We start from the raw sequence: 22,681 nt of genomic DNA, 5'->3' as shown, positions 1-22,681 counted from the left end.
AGGAGGGGGTGGGGACAGTGGGGAAGGGAGGAGGGGGTGGGGACAGTGGGGAAGGGAGGAGGGGCTGGGGACAGTGGGGAAGGGAGGAGGGGCTGGGGACAGTGGGGAAGCGAGGAGGGGGTGTGGACAGTGGGGAAGCGAGGAGGGGGTGGGGACAGTGGGGAAGGGAGGAGGGGATGGGGACAGTGGAGAAGGGAGGAGGGGTGGGTCAGTGGGGAAGCGAGGAGGGGGTGGGGACAATGGGGAAGGGAGGAGGTGGTGGGGTCAGTGGGGAAGGGAGGAGGGGGTGGGGACAGTGGGGAAGGGAGGAGGTGGTGGGGACAGTGGGGAAGGGTGGAGGGGGTGGGGACAATCGGGAAGGGAGGAGGGGGTGGGGATAGTGGGGAAGGGAGGATGGGGTGGGGATAGTGGGGAAGGGATTAAGGGGTGGGGACAGTGGGGAAGGGAGGAGGGGGTGGGGACAGTGGGGAAGGGAGGAGGGGGTGGGGACAGTGGGGTAGGGAGAAGGGGGTGGGGACTGTGGGGAAGGGAGGAGGGGTTGGGGACAGTGGGGAAGGGAGGAGGGGGTGGGGATAGTCGGGAAGGGAGGAAGGGGTGGGGACAGTGGGGAAGGGAGGAGAGGGTGGGGACTGTGGTGAAGCGAGGATGGGGTGGGGACAGTGGGGAAGCGAGGAGGGGGTGGGGACAGGGGGGAAGGGAGGAGTGGGTGTGGACAGTGGGGATGGGAGGAGGGGGTGGGGACAGTGGGGACGGGAGGAGGGGGTGGGGACAGTGGGGAAGGGAGGAGGGGGTGGGGACTGTGGGGACGGGAGGAGTGGGTGGGGACAGTGGGGAAGGGAGGAAGGGGTGGGGACAGTGGGGAAGGGAGGAGGGGGTGGGGACAGTGGGGAAGGGAGGAGGGGGTGGGGACAGTGGGGAAGGGAGGAGGGGGTGGGGATAGTGGGGAAGGAAGGAGGGGGTGGGGACAGTGGGGAAGGGAGGAGGGGGTGGGGACAGTGGGGAAGCGAGGAGGGGGTGGGGACAGTGGGGAAGGGAGGAGGGGGTGGGGACAGTGGGGAAGGGAGGAGGGGGTGGGGACAGTGGGGAAGGGAGGAGGGGGTGGGGACAGTGGGGAAGGGAGGAGGGGGTGGGGACAGTGGGGAAGGGTGGAGGGGGTGGGGATAGTGCGGAAGGGAGGAAGGGGTGGGGACAGTTGGGAAGGGAGGGGAGGGTGGGGACTGTGGGGAAGCGAGGAGGGGGTGGGGACAGTGGGGAAGCGAGGAAGGGTTGGGGACAGGGGGGATGGGAGGAGTGGGTGTGGACAGTGGGGATGGGAGGAGGGGGTGGGGACAGTGGGGATGGGAGGAGGGGGTGGGGACAGTGGGGAAGGGAGGAGGGGGTGGGGACTGTGGGGACTGGAGGAGGGGGTGGGGACAGTGGGGAAGGGAGGAGGGGGTGGGGCCAGTGGGGACGGGAGGAGGGGGTGGGGGCAGTGGGTTAGGGAGGAGGGGGTGGGGACAGTGCGGAAGGGAGGAGGGGGTGGGGACAGTGGGGCAGGGAGGAGGGGGTGGGGACAGTGGGGAAGGGAGGAGGGGGTGGGGACAGTGGGGAAGGGAGGAGGGGGTGGGGACAGTGGGGAAGGGTGGAGGGGGTGGGGACAGTGGGGAAGGGTGGAGGGGGTGGGGACAATCGGGAAGGGAGGAGGGGGTGGGGATAGTGGGGAAGGGAGGATGGGGTGGGGATAGTGGGGAAGGGATTAAGGGGTGGGGACAGTGGGGAAGGGAGGAGGGGGTGGGGACAGTGGGGAAGGGAGGAGGGGGTGGGGACAGTGGGGTAGGGAGAAGGGGGTGGGGACTGTGGGGAAGGGAGGAGGGGTTGGGGACAGTGGGGAAGGGAGGAGGGGGTGGGGATAGTCGGGAAGGGAGGAAGGGGTGGGGACAGTGGGGAAGGGAGGAGAGGGTGGGGACTGTGGTGAAGCGAGGATGGGGTGGGGACAGTGGGGAAGCGAGGAGGGGGTGGGGACAGGGGGGAAGGGAGGAGTGGGTGTGGACAGTGGGGATGGGAGGAGGGGGTGGGGACAGTGGGGACGGGAGGAGGGGGTGGGGACAGTGGGGAAGGGAGGAGGGGGTGGGGACTGTGGGGACGGGAGGAGTGGGTGGGGACAGTGGGGAAGGGAGGAAGGGGTGGGGACAGTGGGGAAGGGAGGAGGGGGTGGGGACAGTGGGGAAGGGAGGAGGGGGTGGGGACAGTGGGGAAGGGAGGAGGGGGTGGGGATAGTGGGGAAGGAAGGAGGGGGTGGGGACAGTGGGGAAGGGAGGAGGGGGTGGGGACAGTGGGGAAGCGAGGAGGGGGTGGGGACAGTGGGGAAGGGAGGAGGGGGTGGGGACAGTGGGGAAGGGAGGAGGGGGTGGGGACAGTGGGGAAGGGAGGAGGGGGTGGGGACAGTGGGGAAGGGAGGAGGGGGTGGGGACAGTGGGGAAGGGTGGAGGGGGTGGGGATAGTGCGGAAGGGAGGAAGGGGTGGGGACAGTTGGGAAGGGAGGGGAGGGTGGGGACTGTGGGGAAGCGAGGAGGGGGTGGGGACAGTGGGGAAGCGAGGAAGGGTTGGGGACAGGGGGGATGGGAGGAGTGGGTGTGGACAGTGGGGATGGGAGGAGGGGGTGGGGACAGTGGGGATGGGAGGAGGGGGTGGGGACAGTGGGGAAGGGAGGAGGGGGTGGGGACTGTGGGGACTGGAGGAGGGGGTGGGGACAGTGGGGAAGGGAGGAGGGGGTGGGGCCAGTGGGGACGGGAGGAGGGGGTGGGGGCAGTGGGTTAGGGAGGAGGGGGTGGGGACAGTGCGGAAGGGAGGAGGGGGTGGGGACAGTGGGGCAGGGAGGAGGGGGTGGGGACAGTGGGGAAGGGAGGAGGGGGTGGGGACAGTGGGGAAGGGAGGAGGGGGTGGGGACAGTGGGAAAGGGAGGAGGGGGTGGGGACAGTGGGGAAGGGAGGAGGGGGTGGGGACAGTGGGGAAGGGTGGAGGGGGTGGGGACAGTGGGGAAGGGAGGAGGGGCTGGGGACAGTGGGGAAGCGAGGAGGGGGTGGGGACAGTGGGGAAGCGAGGAGGGGGTGGGGACAGTGGGGCAGGGAGGAGGGGGTGGGGACAGTGGGGAAGGGAGGAGGGGGTGGGTCAGTGGGGAAGCGAGGAGGGGGTGGGGACAGTGGGGAAGCGAGGAGGGGGTGGGGACAGTGGGGAAGGGAGGAGGGGGTGGGGACAGTGGGGAAGGGAGGTGGGGGTGGGGATAGTGTGGAAGGGAGGAAGGGGTGGGGACAGTTGGGAAGGGAGGGGAGGGTGGGGACTGTGGGGAAGCGAGGAGGGGGTGGGGACAGTGGGGAAGCGAGGAGGGGGTGGGGACAGGGGGGAAGGGAGGAGTGGGTGTGGACAGTGGGGATGGGAGGAGGGGGTGGGGACAGTGGGGATGGGAGGAGGGGGTGGGGACAGTGGGGAAGGGAGGAGGGGGTGGGGACTGTGGGGACTGGAGGAGGGGGTGGGGACAGTGGGGAAGGGAGGAGGGGGTGGGGCCAGTGGGGACGGGAGGAGGGGGTGGGGGCAGTGGGTTAGGGAGGAGGGGGTGGGGACAGTGCGGAAGGGAGGAGGGGGTGGGGACAGTGGGGAAGGGAGGAGGGGGTGGGGACAGTGGGGAAGGGAGGAGGGGGTGGGGACAGTGGGGAAGGGAGGAGGGGGTGGGGACAGTGGGGAAGGGAGGAGGGGGTGGGGACAGTGGGGAAGGGTGGAGGGGGTGGGGACAGTGGGGAAGGGAGGAGGGGCTGGGGACAGTGGGGAAGCGAGGAGGGGGTGGGGACAGTGGGGAAGCGAGGAGGGGGTGGGGACAGTGGGGAAGGGAGGAGGGGGTGGGGACAGTGGGGAAGGGAGGAGGGGGTGGGTCAGCGGGGAAGCGAGGAGGGGGTGGGGACAATGGGGAAGGGAGGAGGGGGTGGGGACAGTGGGGAAGCGAGGAGGGGGTGAGGACAGTGAGGAAGAGTGGAGGGGGTGGGGACAGTGGGGAAGGGAGGAGGGGGTGGGGACAGTGGGGAAGGGAGGAGGGGGTGGGGACAGTGGGGAAGGGAGGAGGGGGTGGGGACAGTGGGGAAGGGAGGAGGGGGTGGGGACATTGGGGAAGGGAGGAGGGGGGTGGGGGATCTTTTCACATCCTGAGTCTCTCGTTCTGTGTCCCAGTCTCTCTTCAGGAACAGAATTTCTCAAAGTCAGCAGCGGCGATGTGGGGCAGAGCCGATTTCTCACAGATAAAAAGATGACCTGTTCCACAATTGTCGTCATTCCAGCCAAATGTACCGTCCATGATAACTTTACGGAATGTGACACAGTCTTCACTATTGTGAAAATTATCTGGTTGGCTGAACTCCCAAAAAGAAGAACTGGGGAGTATGGAAAAAATAATATCCATTAACATCACACACAAATCTTGCATAAAATGGAAAACGTTCCAACAGCCTTACATCAATCTCAAACTAATCCCACTGCCCCACCCTCTGCTCATAGCCCTGTAACAATCCCAAATTAATCGCAATGTCCCACTCACTCCCATTGTCCGGTATCAATTCCAAACAAATGCGAATTGTAGGAGCGTTTCCAAGGATTCAGTATTGAGATAGCTTTTATGTGGGGTTCCTCCCTCGTAGCTACAACTCACAGCTCACCTGAACACAGAGATCTGCAGATACATCAACTCCGGTTACGATGGCTTTATTTTTCCAAGCTTTGTCCATGTATGTGGGAGAGTGATCTGGATCAATGCCAAAGTTACTCTGCCTGACACTGGTACAGTTACACCAATTATATAGTTCTCCAAAAATCAATAGCCCACCCCAGTTGAACTTTTCATATTTTTATGTTGGTCAGTAAAATTTACGTTAAGCAAAATTCTGACTGTGATCAGCTCTTGGTTTAACCCCATCCTACCACCTGTTGTTTACTAGGATACTGTATCCATTATAAAGTTGTTTTTCTGACATTCCCATCTTATTTATCGCAGCCAGTTCCTGCACACCTCATTGTTCATTTAGGGGCAGAGTGCTAAAGTTGATTCCTCTGAACACCATGGATTGTCTAAAATAGGATATTGGGGGCACTGATAAGAACTGTTTACTGAGCTGACTGTGTTATTGCTGACCACACTATTTCTGTCTAATCCTGTTTGTCTCATAAACATGGGCAAGTTAGCTATCTTAAGTCCCATCATGCATTGTGGCCACTGTTTGTAGCAAGAGTTTGAATGCTTATTACTGCTATGTCTTAAAAATACATCTTTAATGTTTAATAATGATTTCTGGGTATACTTTCTATGATTAATCTTAAACCTTAATAAATTAATTTGTGTAGAACTCTTCTAGTGTTATCCTAGCTATTCAGTTTTAAGGGGTCTCATCTCCGGACACCCCCCTTCACCAATGTCCCGCTTTCTTCCCATAGTCTGGTATCAATCCCCAAATTAATGCCACTGCCCCCACTCACTCCCCTTAGCCATGTACCAATCCCAATCTGATCCCAATATTCCACTCTCTCCATAAAGCCGAGTATCAATCCCAAACAAATCCCACTGCCCCACTCTCCACATTGCCCTCATTAATCCCAAACAAATCCCACTGCCCCACTCTCCCCATTGCCCTCATTAATCCCAAACAAATCCCACTGCCCCACTCTCCACATTGCCCTCATTAATCCCAAACAAATCCCACTGCCCCACTCTCCCCATTGCCCTCATTAATCCCAAACAAATCCCACTGCCCCACTCTCCACATTGCCCTCATTAATCCCAAACAAATCCCACTGCCCCACTCTCCACATTGCCCTCATTAATCCCAAACTAATCCCACTGCCCCACTCTCCACATTGCCCTATATAAATCCCAAATTAATCCCACTGCCCCACTCTCTCCCCATAGCCCTCATCAATCCCAAACTAATCCCATTGCCCGACTCTCGCTATTGCCCTGTATCAATCCCAAATTAATCCGACTGTCCCACTCTCTCCCCATAGACCTGCATCAATCCCAAACGATTCCCACTGCCCACTCTCCCCATTGCCCTGCATCAATCCCAAATTAATCCCACTGCTACACACTCTCCCCAAAGTCCTGTGTGAATCTCCTAACTAATCCCTCTGCCCAGCTCTCTCCCCGTAGACCTGTATCACTCCCAAACTAATCCCATTGTCCCGCTCTCTCCCCATAGCCCTGTATCAATCCCAAACTGATCCCACTGTCCCGCGCTCTCCCCATAGCCCTGTATCAATCCCACACTAATCCCTCTGCCCAACTCTCTCCCCATAGCCCTGTATCAATCCCAAACTAATCCCACTGTCCCGCTCTCTCCCCATAGCTCTGTATTAATCCCAAACTAATCCCTCTGCCCAGCTCTCTCCCCATAGCCCTGTATTAATCCCAAACTTATCTCACTGTGCCTCTCTCTCCCCAAAGCCCTGTATCAATCCCAAACTAATCCCACTGTCCCCCTCTCTCCCCATAGCCCTGTAGCAATCCCAAACTTATCCCACTGTCCCACTATCTCCCCATAGCCCTGTATCAATCCCAAACGAATCCCTCTGCCCAGCTCTCTCCCCATAGCCCTGTATCAATCCCAAATTTATCCCACTGTCCCGCTCTCTCCCCATAGCCCTGTATCAATCCCAAACTTATCCCACTGTCCCGCTATCTCCCCATAGCCCTGTATCAATCCCAAACTAATCCCTCTGCCCAGCTCTCTTCCCATAGCCCTGTATCAATCCCAAATTTATCCCACTGTCCCACTCTCTCCCCATAGCATTGTATCAATCCCAAACTTATCCCACTGTCCCGCTATCTCTCCATAGCCCAGTAACAATCCCACACTAACCCATCTCTCCTGTTTTCTCACCTCACTGTGCTTCCATCCACCCATTTCCATCTCCCTTGCTCAGCATGATCTGTTAGTCCAATCCAATAATCTCCGTTCTTCCCCTTGATGGATTCGATGATAAAATTCTGCAGCCAAAATAAAAATGGAATTTGAGCAGATTTTGTTACAGCCTCAATTCACACAGCTCTGTATCTCTGTATTCACACTGTACTTACCTGTGTCGTATGTCCTGGGAGTGTTTGATGGGGACAGTGGCGAGGGAGCTTTACTCTGTATCTAACCCCGTGCTGTACCTGTCCTGGGAGTGTTTGATGGGGACAGTGGAGAGGGAGCTTTACTCTGTATCTAACCCCGTGCTGTACCTGTCCTGGAAGTGTTTGATGGGGATAGTGTAGAGGGAGCTTTACTCTGTATCTAACCCTATGCTGTACCTGTCCTGGGAGTGTTTGATGGGGCACTGTGTAGAGGAAACTTTATTCTGTATCTAACCCTATGCTGTACCTGTCCTGGGAGTGTTTGATGGGGACAGTGCGGATGGAGCTTTACTCTGTATCTAACCCCGTGCTGTACCTGTCCTGGGAGTGTTTGATGGGGACAGTGCGGATGGAGCTTTACTCTGTATCTAACTCCGTGCTGTACCTGTCCTGGGAGTGTTTGATGGGGCACTGTGTAGAGAAAACTTTATTCTGTATCTAACCCTATGCTGTACCTGTCCTGCGAGTGTTTGATGGGGACAGTGCGGATGGAGCTTTACTCTGTATCTAACTCCGTGCTGTACCTGTCGTGAGACTGTTTGATTGGACAGTGCCGAGCTAGATTTACCCTGTATCTAACCCCGTGCTGTACCTGTGAGTGTTTGATGTGGACACTGTAGAGGCAACTTTACTCTTTGTCCAACCCTTCTGACAGGTGCTGGCGTCATTCTCACCTGTTCTTCTGGTGTATTTATGATGGCGAGGTGTGAGTTTAGGGATTCACATTCTTGTTCTGAGTTGTTCCAGTCTCTTTTATCCGTTGAGAATTTATAGCATTTTTGGCTTTGAACTTGTCAACCACTCGGACATTGATTCTCTGGGAATAATAAAGAATTCAATCAGTGAGCTACATTGGAACAGAGAAGGTCATTCAGCCCTTCTCGAGGCTATTACACAGGAACAGGAGGAGACCATTCAGCCCATCTCGAGGCTGTTACACAGGAACAGGAGGCCATTCAGCCTCTTTCGAGTCTGTTACAGAGGAACAAGAGACGCCCGATTGATTTTTTTGGGGGGGAGAGAGTTCCTGGCTTCTGCTCCCCTTCATGTGAAGAAGTAATTCCTGACATCACCCCTGAATGTCCCGCCAGATACAAGCTCTCCAGGTATGGACCGGAGGCCACCTAGCCAGATCTCGTTAATGACTACACATAAAAAATGACCCAAAGCAGGGCCAGGTGTGGTTGGTTGTCCCAGTGAGGACTGGATTGGGAAGAGAGTTACTCCCATGGGCAGAATATTGTAGACAGCTCAATCCATCCTTGTTCCACTCCCACTGGCTTCCTCCAGTTACTAAAATTGAGATGTTCAAAATAGCGAGGGTGCTGGACAGAGTCGACGGGGAGAAACTGTCCCCGCTCGTAAAAGGATCCGGAATAAGAGGGCACAGATTTAAAGTGATTTACAGAAGAAACAAATGTGATGTGAGAAAGCACTTTCAAGTGGGTCGAGTCTGGAATGCATGGCGTGGGAGCGTGGTGGAGGTAGGTTCAATCGAGACATTCGAGGGGGCGTTAGATGATTACTTGAGTTGAAACAATGTACAGGGTTACACTCCCACAAACTGCACGGTGATATCGCCCTGGGGAACTGAATTGGGGCAGTTAATATCTGACTTTTCAACTTGAGCAGATCCCCAGGCAATTGCGCTGTCGACCATCAAACTGGACGCGGCAGGATGACCTCCGACCCCTGTCAAGCCTGCCAACTGCCGGAACCTCAGAACCCGTGCCTCCTGACTGAATCATTGTCCACGCCTCCTCCTGTCATACCAGCCTCACTCTGAGAAAGACATTCAACAATCAGCCAACCTCCCCTCCCCCTCGGAACGAACATTTCCAGTTAACTCATGATTCTGGACTCTGGACACGTGTAAATCTGACATTCGTGTTTTATTGCTGTGGTGCCCAGAATCCTGTTCCTTTTCCCACAATTCCCATTTATTGTGTGTGTGTAAAATGGGATGGAATGTGTGAAAAAATAAACCAACTCTTTCATTTACAGCTTGCCTCGAGTGTGCGATGCAAGTTATGAACAGAGGATTGGAAACTTTCCAAATTAAGGGTTGGGGAAAATATGTGACCATTTATAAAGGGGGAATAAGAATTTTTTTAAACTTCTGTTTACAGATGGGTAGAGAGCAGAGAAATTAGGGGGGTTTAAATTGACCCCCACCTGTCCATGACAAATACTTCCGACTGTGAGACTGATTCATCTCTGCATGCCTTCCTCATTGTGAAAGTTATCTCTAATGGAAATGTCAATTATCCAGCATCTATCCTCAACCTGCTGACCTCTCCGAAGGAATACACTGTGGTATTATAGGTATTACGGTACCTGATAGGCTAAAGCACCATTGGTGGAAACTGTATGCTTTCTATTGGTTAGAATGTATGATAGCTCCGCCCTGCTAGGCGGGGTATAAGAACCTGTGCCATCACAGCAGCCTTCATTCTGTACCTGAGCTGCTGGGGTAAACATCTAGCTTATTAAAGCCTTCAGTTGGACTACAACCTCGCTTTAGTGGTCATTGATCGTGCATCAATTTAATAAGCTAGTTTTTTTAAGAAGAAAGGATGGAGCTTCGAATCAAGCCGGAGTGTCTGCAACTCAGCCCCCACGCGGCAAACTCAGCGGCAATCTTCAAGCACTGGCTGGCGTGCTTTAAAGGGTATCTCGGGACGGCCAAAAACGCACCCACGGGAGAGCAGAAACTGCACGTCCTGCACTCAAGGGTGAGCCCGGAGATTTACACCCTCATCGAGGAAGCGGAAGACTTTGATGCAGCAATAGAGCTGCTAAAAGGACAGTATATTCGCCCGGTAAACCAGGTCTACGCCCGGAACCTGCTTGCAACAAGGCGACAAACCGCTGGGGAATCACTGGAGGAATTCTACCATGCACTCCTGGTGTTGGGGAGAAACTGCAGCTGCCCGCAAGTTTCGGCGAGCGAACACACGGAACTCTTAGTCCGGGACGCTTTCGTGGCAGGTATGCTGTCCTCCCAAATCTGCTAGCGACTGTTAGAAAAAGACACCCTGGGTCTCAGGGAGGCACGGGCCCTTGCAGGCTCTCTGGACGTGGCCTCCAGGAACGCCCGCGCTTATGTTCGTGACTGCGATGCAGCCGCCTGGGCAGCGTGGAACACCTCCGCGGCCGACCCCAAGACTTCCCCCACAGGCCTGCAAGGCGGCCTGGCAACCCCGAGGGGCCCCGCTGCTACTTTTGCGGGCAGGCCAAGCACCCCCGCCAGCGCTGCCCAGCAAGGGATGCGGCAAAAAGGGCCATTTCGTGAGGGTATGCCAGGCCCGTGCGGTTGCCGCGGTCTCCGGCGGTGAATGCGGACCGCAACCACAAACTCTTCCACAACCCCGTGCGGCCAGTGGTCGCCGCCACCTTCATAATCTAGGGCCACGTGCGGACCCCGGGCGCGGCCATCTTGTTCTGCGGACGCCACATTGGAGGGATGGGCGCCGCCATTTTGTGCACCCCCAGCCATGTGTGACCAATGGGAGCCGCCATTTTGGGTGAACCCCCAGGACCCCAGCTCAGCTGACCACGCACTGCCCGAAGAGAACTCTCAACTGCTGCGATTAGCCTCGGTGACTCTGGATCAGTCTCGGCCTCGAACACTCTCAATTGCTACGACGACCGTATTCATCAGCGGGCACGAGACGTCCTGCCTAATCGACTCTGGGAGCACGGAGAGCTTCATACACCCTGACACGGTAAGGCGCTGTTCTCTCCTCATCCACCCCATTAATCAAAAAATCTCCCTGGCCTCCAGTTCACACTCTGGAGATAAAGGGGTTTTGTGTAGCAAACCACACAGTCCAGGGAAGGGAGTTCAAAAATTTCTGTCTCTACGTCCTTCCCCACCTCTGCGCGGCTACACTCCTGGGTTTAGACTTCCAGTGTAACCTTCAAAGTCTGACCTTCCAGTTCGGCGGCTTCGCGACCCTTAAGGTCAAACCGCCTTCCCTGTTTGCGAACCTCACCCCGGATTGCAAACCCGTCGCCACCAGGAGCAGACGCTACAGTGCCCAGGACCGGACCTTTATTAGGTCAGAGGTCCAAAGGCTTTTGAGGGAAGGGGTCATTGAAGACAGCAACAGTCCCTGGAGAGCTCAAGTAGTAAAGACCGGGGAGAAGCATAGGATGGTCATCGACTACAGTCAGACTCATCAACAGGTTTACGCAGTTGGACGCGTACCCTCTCCCCCGCATATCCGACCTGGTAAACAGGATCGCGCATTATAAGGTCTTCTCCACGGTGGATCTCAAGTCCGCCTACCATCAGCTACCCCTCCGTACTAGTGACCGCAAATACACTGCCTTCGAGGCAGATGGGCGGCTCTATCACTTCTTAAGGGTTCCCTTCGGTGTCACCAATAGGGTCTCGGTCTTCCAGCGCAAGATGGACCGAATGGTTGGCCGGTACGGTTTACGGGCTACATTCCCGTATCTCGATAATGTCACCATCTGCGGCCACGATCAGCAGGACCACGACTCCAATCTCCGAAAATTTCTCCAGACCGCTAAAATCCTTCACCTTACATACAACAAGGATAAATGCGTGTTTAGCACCGACCGTCTAGCCATTTTCGGCTACGTAGTGCGAAATGGAGTTATAGGCCCCGACCCTGAACGCATGCGCCGCCTTATGGCGTACCCCTCCCTCACTGCTCCAAGGCCCTGAAACGTTGCCTCGGGTTTTTTAGCTACTATGCCCAGTGAGTCCCCAACTACGCGGACAAGGCCCGTCCCCTGATCCAATCCACAGCTTTTCCCCTGTCGATAGAGGCCCGCCAGGCCTTCAGCCGCATCAAAGCAGACATTGCAAAGGCCACGATGCACGCCATCGACTAGTCCCTCCCCTTCCAGGTCGAGAGCGATGCGTCCGACGTAGCTCTGGCGTCCACCCTCAACGAAGCGGGCAGACCTGTGGCCTTCTTCTCCCGTACCCTCCATGCTTCCGAAATCCGCCACTCAGTCGAAAAGGGGGCCCAGGCCATAGTAGAAGCTGTGCGACATTAGAACATAGAACATTATAGCGCAATACAGGCCCTTCGGCCTTCGATGTTGCGCCGACCTGTGAACCACTCTAAAGCCCATCTACACTATTCCCTTATCATCCATATGTTTATCTAATGACCATTTGAATGCCCTTAGTGTTGGCGAGTCCACTACTGTTGCAGGCAGGGCATTCCACGCCCTTACTACTCTCTGAGTAAAGAAACTACCTCTGACATCTGTCCTATATCTATCTCCCCTCAATTTAAAGCTATGTTCCCTCGTGCTAGACATCACCATCCAAGGAAAAAGGCTCTCACTGTCCACCCTATCCAATCCTCTGATCATCTTGTATGCCTCAATTAAGTCACCTCTTAACCTTCTGCTCTCCAACGAAAACAGCCTCAAGTCCCTCAGCCTTTCCTCATAAGGGGCGTCATTCTCCGACCCCCCAGCGGGTTGGAGAATGGCCGTTGGCCGCCGTGAATCCCGCCCCGCAGGTTGCCGAAGTCTCCGGTACCGGAGATTAGGCGGGAGCGGGATTCGGGCCGCGCCGGCTGGCGGGCCCCCCCGCTCGATTCTCTGGCCCGGATGGGCCGAAGTCCCGCCAATAAATTGCCTGTCCCGCCGGCGTAAATTAGAGTAGCTATTTACCGGCGGGACAAGGCGCCGTGGGCGGGCTCCGGGGTCCTGGGGGGCGCGGGGCGATCTGACCCCTGGGGGTGCCCCCACGGTGGCCTGGCCCGCGATCGGGGCCCACCGATCCGCGGGCGGGCCTGTGCCGTGGGGGCACTGTTTCCCTTCTGCCTCCGCCACGGCCTCCACCATGGCGGAGGCGGAAGAGACTCCCTCCACTGCGCATGCGCGGGAAACTGTCAGCGGCCGCAAACACTCCCGCGCATGCACCGCCCGGAGATGTCATTTCCGCGCCAGCGGGCGGGGCAACAAACGCCGTTTCCGCCAGCTGGCGGGGCGGAAATCCCTCCGGCGCCGGCCTAGCCCCTCAATGTTGGGGCTCGGCCCCCAAAGATGTGGAGCATTCCGCACCTTTGGGGCGGCGCAATGCCCGTCTGATTGGCACCGTTTTGGGCGCCAGTCGGCGGACATCGCGCCGTTTGGGGAGAATTTCGCCCAAGATCTTCCCTCCATACCAGGCAACATTCTGGTAAATCTCCTCTGCACCCTTTCCAATGCTTCCACATCCTCCCTATAATGCCGCAACCAGAATTGCACGCAATACTCCAAATGCGGCCGCACCAGAGTTTTGTACAGCTGCAACATGACCTCATGGCTCCGAAACTCAATCCTTCTACCAATAAAAGCTAACACACCGTACGCCTTCTTAACAACCCTCTCAACCTGGGTGGCAACTTTCAGGGATCTATGTACATGGACACCGAGATCTCTCTGCTCATCCACACTGCCAAGAATCTTACCATAGCCCAGTACTCTGTCTTTCTGTTATTCCTTCCAAAATGAATCACCTCACACTTTTCTGCATTAAACTCCATTTGCCACCTCTTAGCCCAGCGCTGCAGCTTATATATGTCCCTCTGTAACTTGTAACATCCTTCCGCACTGTCCACAACTCCACCGACTTTAGTGTCATCTGCAACTTTACTCACCCATCCTTCTACGCCCTCCTCCAGGGCATTTATAAAAATGACAAACAGCCGTGGCCCCAAAACAGGTCCTTGTGGTACACCACTAGTAACTGACTCCAGTCTGAACATTTCCCATCAACCACCACCCTTTGTCTTCTTCCAGCTAGCCAATTTCTGATCCAAACTACTAAATCACCCTGAATCCCATGCCTCCGTATTTTCTGCAGTAGCCTACCATGGGGAACCTTATCAAACGCTTTACTGAAATCCATTTCAGTTACAAGTGGAGTACCACAAGGATCTGTTCTGGGGCCGTTGCTGTTTGTCATTTTTATCAATGACCTAGAGGAAGGCGCAGAAGGGTGGGTGAGTAAATTTGCAGACGATACTAAAGTCGGTGGTGTTGTCGATAGTGTGGAAGGATGTAGCAGGTTACAGAGGGATATAGATAAGCTGCAGAGCTGGGCTGAGAGGTGGCAAAAGGAGTTTAATGTAGAGAAGTGTGAGGTGATTCACTTTGGAAGGAATAACAGGAATGCAGAATATTTGGCTAATGGTAAAGTTCTTGGAAGTGTGGATGAGCAGAGGGATCTAGGTGTCCCATGTACATAGATCCCTGAAAGTTGTCACCCAGGTTGATAGGGTTGTGAAGAAGGCCTATGGAGTGTTGGCCTTTATTGGTAGAGGGATTGAGTTCCGGAGTCAGGAGGTCATGTTGCAGCTGTACAGAACTCTGGTACGGCCGCATTTGGAGTATTGCGTCCAGTTCTGGTCACCGCATTATAGGAAGGACGTGGAGGCTTTGGAGCGGGTGCAGAGGAGGTTTACCAGGATGTTGCCTGGTATGGAGGGAAAATCTTATGAGGAAAGGCTGATGGACTTGAGGTTGTTTTCGTTGGAGAGAAGAAGATTAAGATGAGACTTAATAGAGGCATACAAAATGATCAGGGGGTTAGATAGGGTGGACAGTGAGAGCCTTCTCCCGTGGATGGAAATGGCTGGCACGAGGGGACATAGCTTTAAACTGAGGGGTAATAGATATAGGACAGAGGTCAGAGGTAGGTTCTTTACGCAAAGAGTAGTGAGGCCGTGGAATGCCCTACCTGCTACAGTAGTGAACTCGCCAACATTGAGGGCATTTAAAAGTTTATTGGATAAACATATGGATGATAATGGCATAGTGTAGGTTAGATGGCTTTTGTTTCGGTGCAACATCGTGGGCCGAAGGGCCTGTACTGCGCTGTATCGTTCTATGTTCTATGTTCTATATACACCACATAAACTGCTTTACCCTCATCCACCTGTTTGGTCACCTTCTCAAAGAACTCAAGAAGGTTTGTGAGGCACGACCTACCCTTCACAAAACCGTGTTGACTATCTCAAATCAAATTATTCCTTTCCAGATGATTATACATCCTATCTCTTCTAAACCTTTCCAAGATTTTGCCAACAACAGAAGTAAGGCTCACTGGTCTATAGTTACCGGGGTTGTCTCTACTTCCCTTCTTGAACAAGGGGACAACATTTGCTATCCTCCAGTCTTCTGGCACTATTCCTGTAGACAAAGATGAACGAAAGATCAAAGCCAAAGGCTCAGCAATCTCCTCCCTAGATTCCCAGAGAATCCTCGGATAAATCCCATCCGGCCCACTTTCCAGAATTGCTAACACCTCCTCCTTGTGAACCTCAAGCCCTTCTAGTCTAGTAGCCTGAATCTCAGCATTCTCCTCGACAACATTATCTTTTTCCTGTGTGAATACTGACGAAAAATATTCATTTAGCACCTCTCCAATCTCCATGGACTCCACGCACAACTTCCCGCTACTGTCCTTGCCTGGCCCTACTCTTACCCTAGTCATTCTTTTATTCCTGACAATGGAGGCATTACCTGGCCAGCAGGAGATTCACTTTCCTCACGGACCAACGGTCGGTTGCTTTCATGTTTGATAATGCACAGCGGGGCAAGATAAAAAACGACAAGATCTTGCGGTGGAGGATCGAACTCTCCACCTACAACTACGAGATCTTGTATCACCCCGGGAAGCTAAACAAGCCTCGTGACGCCCTGTCCCGCGGCACATGTGCCACCGCACAAGTGGACCGCCTCCGAGCCCTCCATGAGGACCTCTGCCACCCGGGGGTCACTCGCTTTTTCCATTTTGTCAAGACCCGCAACCTGCCCTACTCCATCGAGGAGGTCAGGACAGTCACCAGGGACTGCCAAATCTGCGCACTTCTACCGACCTGATAATGGCTTCCCGTCCCTTTGAACGCATCAGCAAGGACTTCAAGGGCCCCCTCCCCTCCACCGACGGCAACACGTACTTCCTGAACGTGATTGACGAATACTCCCAGTTCCCATTTGCCATCCCCTGCCCCGACATGACCGCAACCACCGTCATCAAGGCCCTCCATAGCATCTTTGCACTATTTGGGTTCCCCGCTTACATACACAGTGATAGGGGGTCCTCCTTTATGAGCGACGAACTGCGTCAATTCCTGCTCAGCAAGGGGATCGCCTCGAGCAGGACAACCAGTTACAGCCCCCGGGGTAACGGACAGGTAGAGAGGGAGAACGGAACGGTCTGGAAGACCGTCCTACTGGTCCTACGGTCCAGGAACCTCCCAGTCTCCCGCTGGCAGGAAGTCCTCCCGGATGCCCTCCACTCCATCCGGTCACTGCTTTGTACAACCACCAATCAGACACCCCACGAACATCTCCTTGTCTTCCCTAGGAAGTCCTCCTCTGGGACCTCGCTCCCGACCTGGCTGGCAGCACCCGGACCATCCTGCTCCGAAAATACGTTCGGGCGCACAAGTCAGACCCGTTCGTCGAGAGGGTCCATCTGCTAACCCCCAGTACGCCTATGTGGCGTATCCCGACGGCCGACAAGATACGGTCTCCCTACGGGACCTGGCGCCTGTTGGAACCCCACGCACATCCCAGCCACCAGTCCCACCCTCCCCTCCACCGCAGCATCTTACAGGCGGATCGGTCCTTCCTCCGGCCCCGTCTAGGCCCCCCCCCACCCACCGGCGCCCCCCGCAGGCGCTCCCTTCCCAGGTCAACTGTTTTCCCCACCAGCGCCGTCGAGGGGTGCCGAAGCTGCCATGGAGATCGAAGCCACGCTCCCGGAGTCACAGACGCCCGAGCCTCTACCAGAGTCACCACCGAAGCTCCGACGATCGCAGAGGACGACCAGGGCCCCCGATCGACTGATTGCTTCATTTTAATTGTAAACTGTAAATATAAACCATCAAATGTACATAGCTATCAGAATTGTAAATAGTTATTAAACACTGTACGGAGGTATTACGGTACCTCCATAACTAATTATACCACGTTGCCATGATTTGTAGTTTCAGGCCACCACCCCCGCCGGACTCTTTTTTTAACAGGGGGTGAATGTGGTATTATAGGTATTACGGTACCTGATAGGCTAAAGCACCATTGGTGGAAACTGTATGCTTTCTATTGGTTAGAATGTATGATAGCTCCGCCCTGCTAGGCGGGGTATAAGAACCCAGCAGCCCTCATTCTGTACCTGAGCTGCTGGGGGAAACATCTAGCTTATTAAAGCCTTCAGTTGGACTACAACCTCGTTTTAGTGGTCATTGATCGTGCATCATACACCATTGGATTTTTGATACTGAACTTTGGACTGGCAAGAAACAGTAATTATTTTCACTGGGGTCTTTACCCTGTATCTCTTACATTCTCTATTCATCCCCTCCCCCATCCGCTGTCTTTTATTGTGTTAGCCGAGCAGCAGGCAAATTTGCAACCCTTCGCCAGTGTTGGAGTGTGCCCAAATAAACGAACCCTCTGAGTTCATCCTATTTCAGGATTCCGATGGGATGATTGCCAGGAAATTAGAACACCCCAAAAATGTTGAGGTTGCCCTTAGGAAGGAGGGAAGCGAAAACACATTTATCTCCATGGGTGGCTGCTCAGAGACGATATTAGGGCTATTATGAATTTTAGAAAAAAAGGTCTCTACGTAACAGCTTTGAGAGGCAGTTGGGGAGAAACAGGGTGTCCGGAATCCCAGAAAGGAACAAACTGTGGGAGGTGCATTGGGAAAAGGGGAACTGTTAGCTTGTACGCACCTGGTAAGATTCGGAAGGTATTGCAGAGCATGTTTACCCTCTCGCTGTTTTGGGCAAGAGTCGCGGACACATTCTGGAACTTTCCCTTCAGCATTGTCTGGTTCCACAGAGACTCAGCAAATGTCCTGTTCAACTGGCGTTCGATTGCATTTTGACACGCGTCTAACTTCTGGTTCGATAGCAGAACTGAGGGATGGAGAAAGAGGGAGAGAGAAGAATGTAGGATATATCAGAGTGTCACAATGAGGGGTGTGGGGTATATCAGAGTGTTACAGTGAGGTGTGTGGAGTATATCAGTGTGTCACAGAGAGGGGTGTGGGATATATCAGAGTGTTACAGTGAGGGGTGTGGGGTATATCAGAGTGTTACAGTGAGGGGTGTGGGGTATATCAGAATGTTACAGGGAAGGGTGTGAGATATATCAGAGAGTTACAGTGAGGGGTGTGGGTATATCAGTGTGTTACAGTGAGATGTGTGGGTGTATCAGAATGTTACAGGGAAGGGTGTGAGATATATCAGAGAGTTACAGTGAGGGGTGTGGGGTATATCAGAGTGTTACAGTGAGGGGTGTGGGGTATATCAGTGTGTTACAATGAAGTGTGTGGGTGTATCAGAGTGTTACAGGGAAGGGTGTGAGATATATCAGAGAGTTACAGTGAGGGGTGTGGGGTATATCAGAGTGTTACAGTGAGGGGTGTGAGATATATCAGAGAGTTACAGTGAGGGGTGTGGGGTATATCAGAGTGTTACAGTGAGGGGTGTGGGGTATATCAGTGTGTTACAGTGAGGGTTGTGGGTGTATCAGAGTGTTACAGGGAAGGGTGTGAGATATATCAGAGAGTTACAGTGAGGGGTGTGGGGTATATCAGAGTGTTACAGTGAGGGGTGTGGGATATATCAGTGTGTTACAGTGAGGTGTGTGGGTGTATCAGAGTGTTACAGGGAAGGGTGTGAGATATATCAGAGAGTTACAGTGAGGGGTGTGGGGTATATCAGAGTGTTACAGTGAGGGGTGTGGGGTATATCAGTGTGTTACAATGAAGTGTGTGGGTGTATCAGAGTGTTACAGGGAAGGGTGTGAGATATATCAGAGAGTTACAGTGAGGGGTGTGGGGTATATCAGAGTGTTACAGTGAGGGGTGTGAGATATATCAGAGAGTTACAGTGAGGGGTGTGGGGTATATCAGAGTGTTACAGTGAGGGGTGTGGGGTATATCAGTGTGTTACAGTGAGGTGTGTGGGTGTATCAGAGTGTTACAGGGAAGGGTGTGAGATATATCAGAGAGTTACAGTGAGGGGTGTGGGGTATATCAGAGTGTTACAGTGAGGGGTGTGAGATATATCAGAGAGTTACAGTGAGGGGTGTGGGGTATATCAGAGTGTTACAGTGAGGGGTGTGAGATATATCAGAGTGTTACAGGGAAGGGTGTGAGATATATCAGAGTGTTACAGGGAAGGGTGTGGGATATATCAGAGTGTTACAGTGAGGGGTGTGGGATATATCAGAGAGTTACAGTGAGGGGTGTGGGGTATATCAGAGAGTTACAGTGAGAGTGTGGGATATATCAGAGTGTTACAGGGAAGGGTGTGAGATATATCAGAGTGTTACAGGGAAGGGTGTGAGATATATCAGAGTGTTACAATGAGGGGTGTGGGGTATATCAGAGAGTTACAGTGAGGAGTGTGGGATATATCAGAGTGTTACAATGAGGGGTGTGGGGTATATCAGAGAGTTACAGTGAGGGGTGTGGGTATATCAATGTGTTACAGTGAGGTGTGTGGGTGTATCAGAATGTTACAGGGAAGGGTGTGAGATATATCAGAGAGTTACAGTGAGGGGTGTGGGGTATATCAGAGTGTTACAGTGAGGGGTGTGGGATATATCAGAGAGTTACAGTGAGAGTGTGGGATATATCAGAGTGTTACAGGGAAGGGTGTGAGATATATCAGAGTGTTACAGGGAAGGGTGTGAGATATATCAGAGTGTTACAATGAGGGGTGTGGGGTATATCAGAGAGTTACAGTGAGGAGTGTGGGATATATCAGAGTGTTACAATGAGGGGTGTGGGGTATATCAGAGAGTTACAGTGAGGGGTGTGCGATATATCAGAGTGTTATAGTGAGGGGTGTGGGATATATCAGTGTTACAGTGAGGGGTGTGGGATATATCAGAGTGTTATAGTGAGGGGTGTGGGATATATCAGAGTGTTACAGTGAGGGGTGTGGGATATATCAGTGTGTTACAGTGAGGGGTGTGGGATATATCAGAGTGTTACAGTGAGGGGTGTGGGATATATCAGAGTGTTTACAGTGAGGGGTGTGGGGTATATCAGAGTGTTACAGTGAGAGTGTGGGATATATCAGAGTGTTACAGTGAGGGGTGTGGGGTGTATCAGAGTGTCACAGTGAGGGGTGTGGGGTATATCAGAGTGTTACAGTGAGGGGTGTGGGATATATCAGAGTGTTACTGTCCTTAAGCCATGAAATAAATCATAAAATGTTGAAATCTAACTACTTTTTTGTATATTTATTCTTTGAATCCTGCCAACAAATGGCAGCTACATGTGATATGATTCAAACATTTTTGCGGTATCTTCTGTTAATTCCCAATATCTTTTACTCAACAAAATCAATTCCCTCACTCTTGTTGGTGTTGAGCAACCTCATCTCGCTGTGTCCCCATCAACTTTACACTAATTCTGTGAATCCTGTTTCAGCTGACTCATCCAACCTGAACAGTAACTCACCCGTGAAGGTGTCCTCACTGGGCTCTGAGATTCTGGCCTCTGTTACTCACGTCAGATATTACATAGAATTTACAGTGCAGAAGGAGGCCATTCAGCCCATCGAGTCTGCACCGGCTCTTGGAAAGAGCACCCCACCCAAGGTCAACACCTCCACCCTACCCCCATAACCCAGTAACCCCACCCAACACTAAGGGCAATTTTGGACACTAAGAGCAATTTATCACGGCCAATCCACCTAACCTGCACATCTTTGGACTGTGGGAGGAAGCGGAGCACCTGGAGGAAACCCACGCACACACGGGGAGGATGTGCAGACTCCGCACAGACAGTGACCCAAGCCGGAATCGAACCTGGGACCCTGGAGCTCTAAAGCAATTGTGCTATCCACAATGCTACCGTGCTGCCCCCAATATATCCATATCTGTGGTAACTTGTTAAAAAGGTGTCAAATCTCCTCTCTCCTACCTTGTTATCATCAGTCTGTGTGTGTGTATAACGCTCTGAGAATCTATCCCGGGTTTGAATGAGTAAACTATAGCTCTAATACTGCCCTAAAGAGAGTTTGCTGCAAATCACTTTAACATAAGGGCAGCATGATGGTGCAGTGGTTAGCACTGCTGCCTACCGCACTGAGCCACAGCTTCTGCAATGGTTTTTGCATGATCCTCATGCATTTCTTTCCCCTGTTTACGGAAGTCCTCCTTGATAAAAGTCATCAGTTCCTGTATCTGGGGCCTTACACCTTGCCCCTCCCCCGCCTGCATGCTGGAAGAGACTTTCTGTGAAGCACAAGTCTGTTTCAACTTTCCAGCCAAATCTCTCACTGTTTTCTGCCGGGTCCGGTGATCAGAAGACCTACCGTTCCAGGGGTAAACTACTCCTCTAACATTCACCTACGCCTTTTCATCAAAATTCCCCCCGGATGTGGGTAAAAAGAACCCTTTTCTGTGACTTTGAACAGGAACAGCCCTTTATGTGATCAATCACTCCATGGTCACAAGCGGAAGTCATGAAGTTACCTCCTTTAGTACTGTAGCACCATCGATCACACACGAGGCGAGACGTAAAGAACTTCAATCGAGGCTTTATTGAGCAGACTTGTTCAGACACGTTCCCCCAGCAGCTCAGTGACAGAATGCAGCTGCGGGGATTAAACCCAGGTTCTTATACCCCTCTATCTGGGTGGAGCCCAGTAGGTGGAGGATCCAATCGGGATCCAGCATCTGTCCTCCAATAGCTCCTCGGCATTCCTGGTGTACCGTATTACCCCTAATACATACCACCACATTCTCCCCTTGTTAAAAAGGAACCCGGCGGGGTGCTGGGTGGTATGGTGGTAGGGGTTTACAGGGTCGGTACCTTAACCATTGAACTATATACAACCATGCCGCTTTTACTGGGCCACCGAATTATTCACATTTTACCCGATTTGCAGTGTTAACTATTTACAACAATGCCGCTTTACTGGGCCACTGAATTATATACATCTTAAGTCGATTCGATGAGTCGAGATGGTGCTCTGATCGCCCTTTCCGATCGTCTCAGCCCGGGTGGTGGTGGTGGTGCTGGCTCGGGTCCGGTCGACTCTGGGAGCATCGCGCTGTCCCCTTCTGTTTCCTTACTCCTAGACGGGCCTGGGAGGAGCACCGACCCCCCCGGGAAGGGGGTGGCTGTGGGGTGCACCGGCGGGAGTGAGTGGGAGGTGATTTGTGTTGGGGGGGGGGGGGGTGGGGAGCTCCGGCGGGCGCCAGGTCCCGCAGAGAGACCGTGTCCTGTCGGCCGTCTGGGTACGCCACGTAGGCGTACTGCGGGTTTGCGTGGAGTAGATGTACCTTTTCCACCAGTGGGTCTGATTTGTGCGCCCGCACATGTTTCCGGAGTAGGATGGGTCCCGGGGCCGCCAGCCAGGTCGGAAGTGACGTTCCAGAAGCGGACCTCCTAGAGAAGACAAGGAGGCGCTCGTGAGGCGTTTGGTTAGTGGTGGTACACAGCAGGGACCGGATAGAATGAAGGGCATCCGGGAGGACTTCCTGCCAGCGGGAAGTTGGGAGACTCCTAGACCGTAGGGCCAGTAGGACGGT

The 22,681-nt window shown here is 53.8% G+C and overlaps 1 long non-coding RNA gene across 2 annotated transcripts in view; it reads right to left on the bottom strand.

Annotated features, from left to right (window-relative positions):
- Positions 1-22,267, bottom strand: part of LOC140392869 (uncharacterized) — a 75,553-nt gene extending 53,286 nt beyond the window's left edge. Inside the window, exons 1-4 of one of the 2 annotated variants that reach the window (XR_011935442.1) lie at positions 21,620-22,267; positions 17,854-18,039; positions 7,801-7,943; positions 6,891-6,997 (exon numbers count right to left, since the gene is read on the bottom strand). This is a non-coding gene — a long non-coding RNA (uncharacterized lncRNA). The remainder of the gene's footprint in view (positions 1-6,890; positions 6,998-7,800; positions 7,944-17,853; positions 18,040-21,619) is intronic. The other variant, XR_011935443.1, reaches the window with a different exon arrangement.
- Between the last annotated feature and the right edge of the window lie 414 nt (positions 22,268-22,681).

This window comes from Scyliorhinus torazame, chromosome 16 (assembly GCF_047496885.1).
Source record: "Scyliorhinus torazame isolate Kashiwa2021f chromosome 16, sScyTor2.1, whole genome shotgun sequence".
NCBI lineage: Eukaryota > Metazoa > Chordata > Chondrichthyes > Carcharhiniformes > Scyliorhinidae > Scyliorhinus > Scyliorhinus torazame.
The sequence above is the reverse complement of the archived record's forward strand: the minus strand, read 5'-3'. Positions and strand labels throughout refer to the sequence as shown.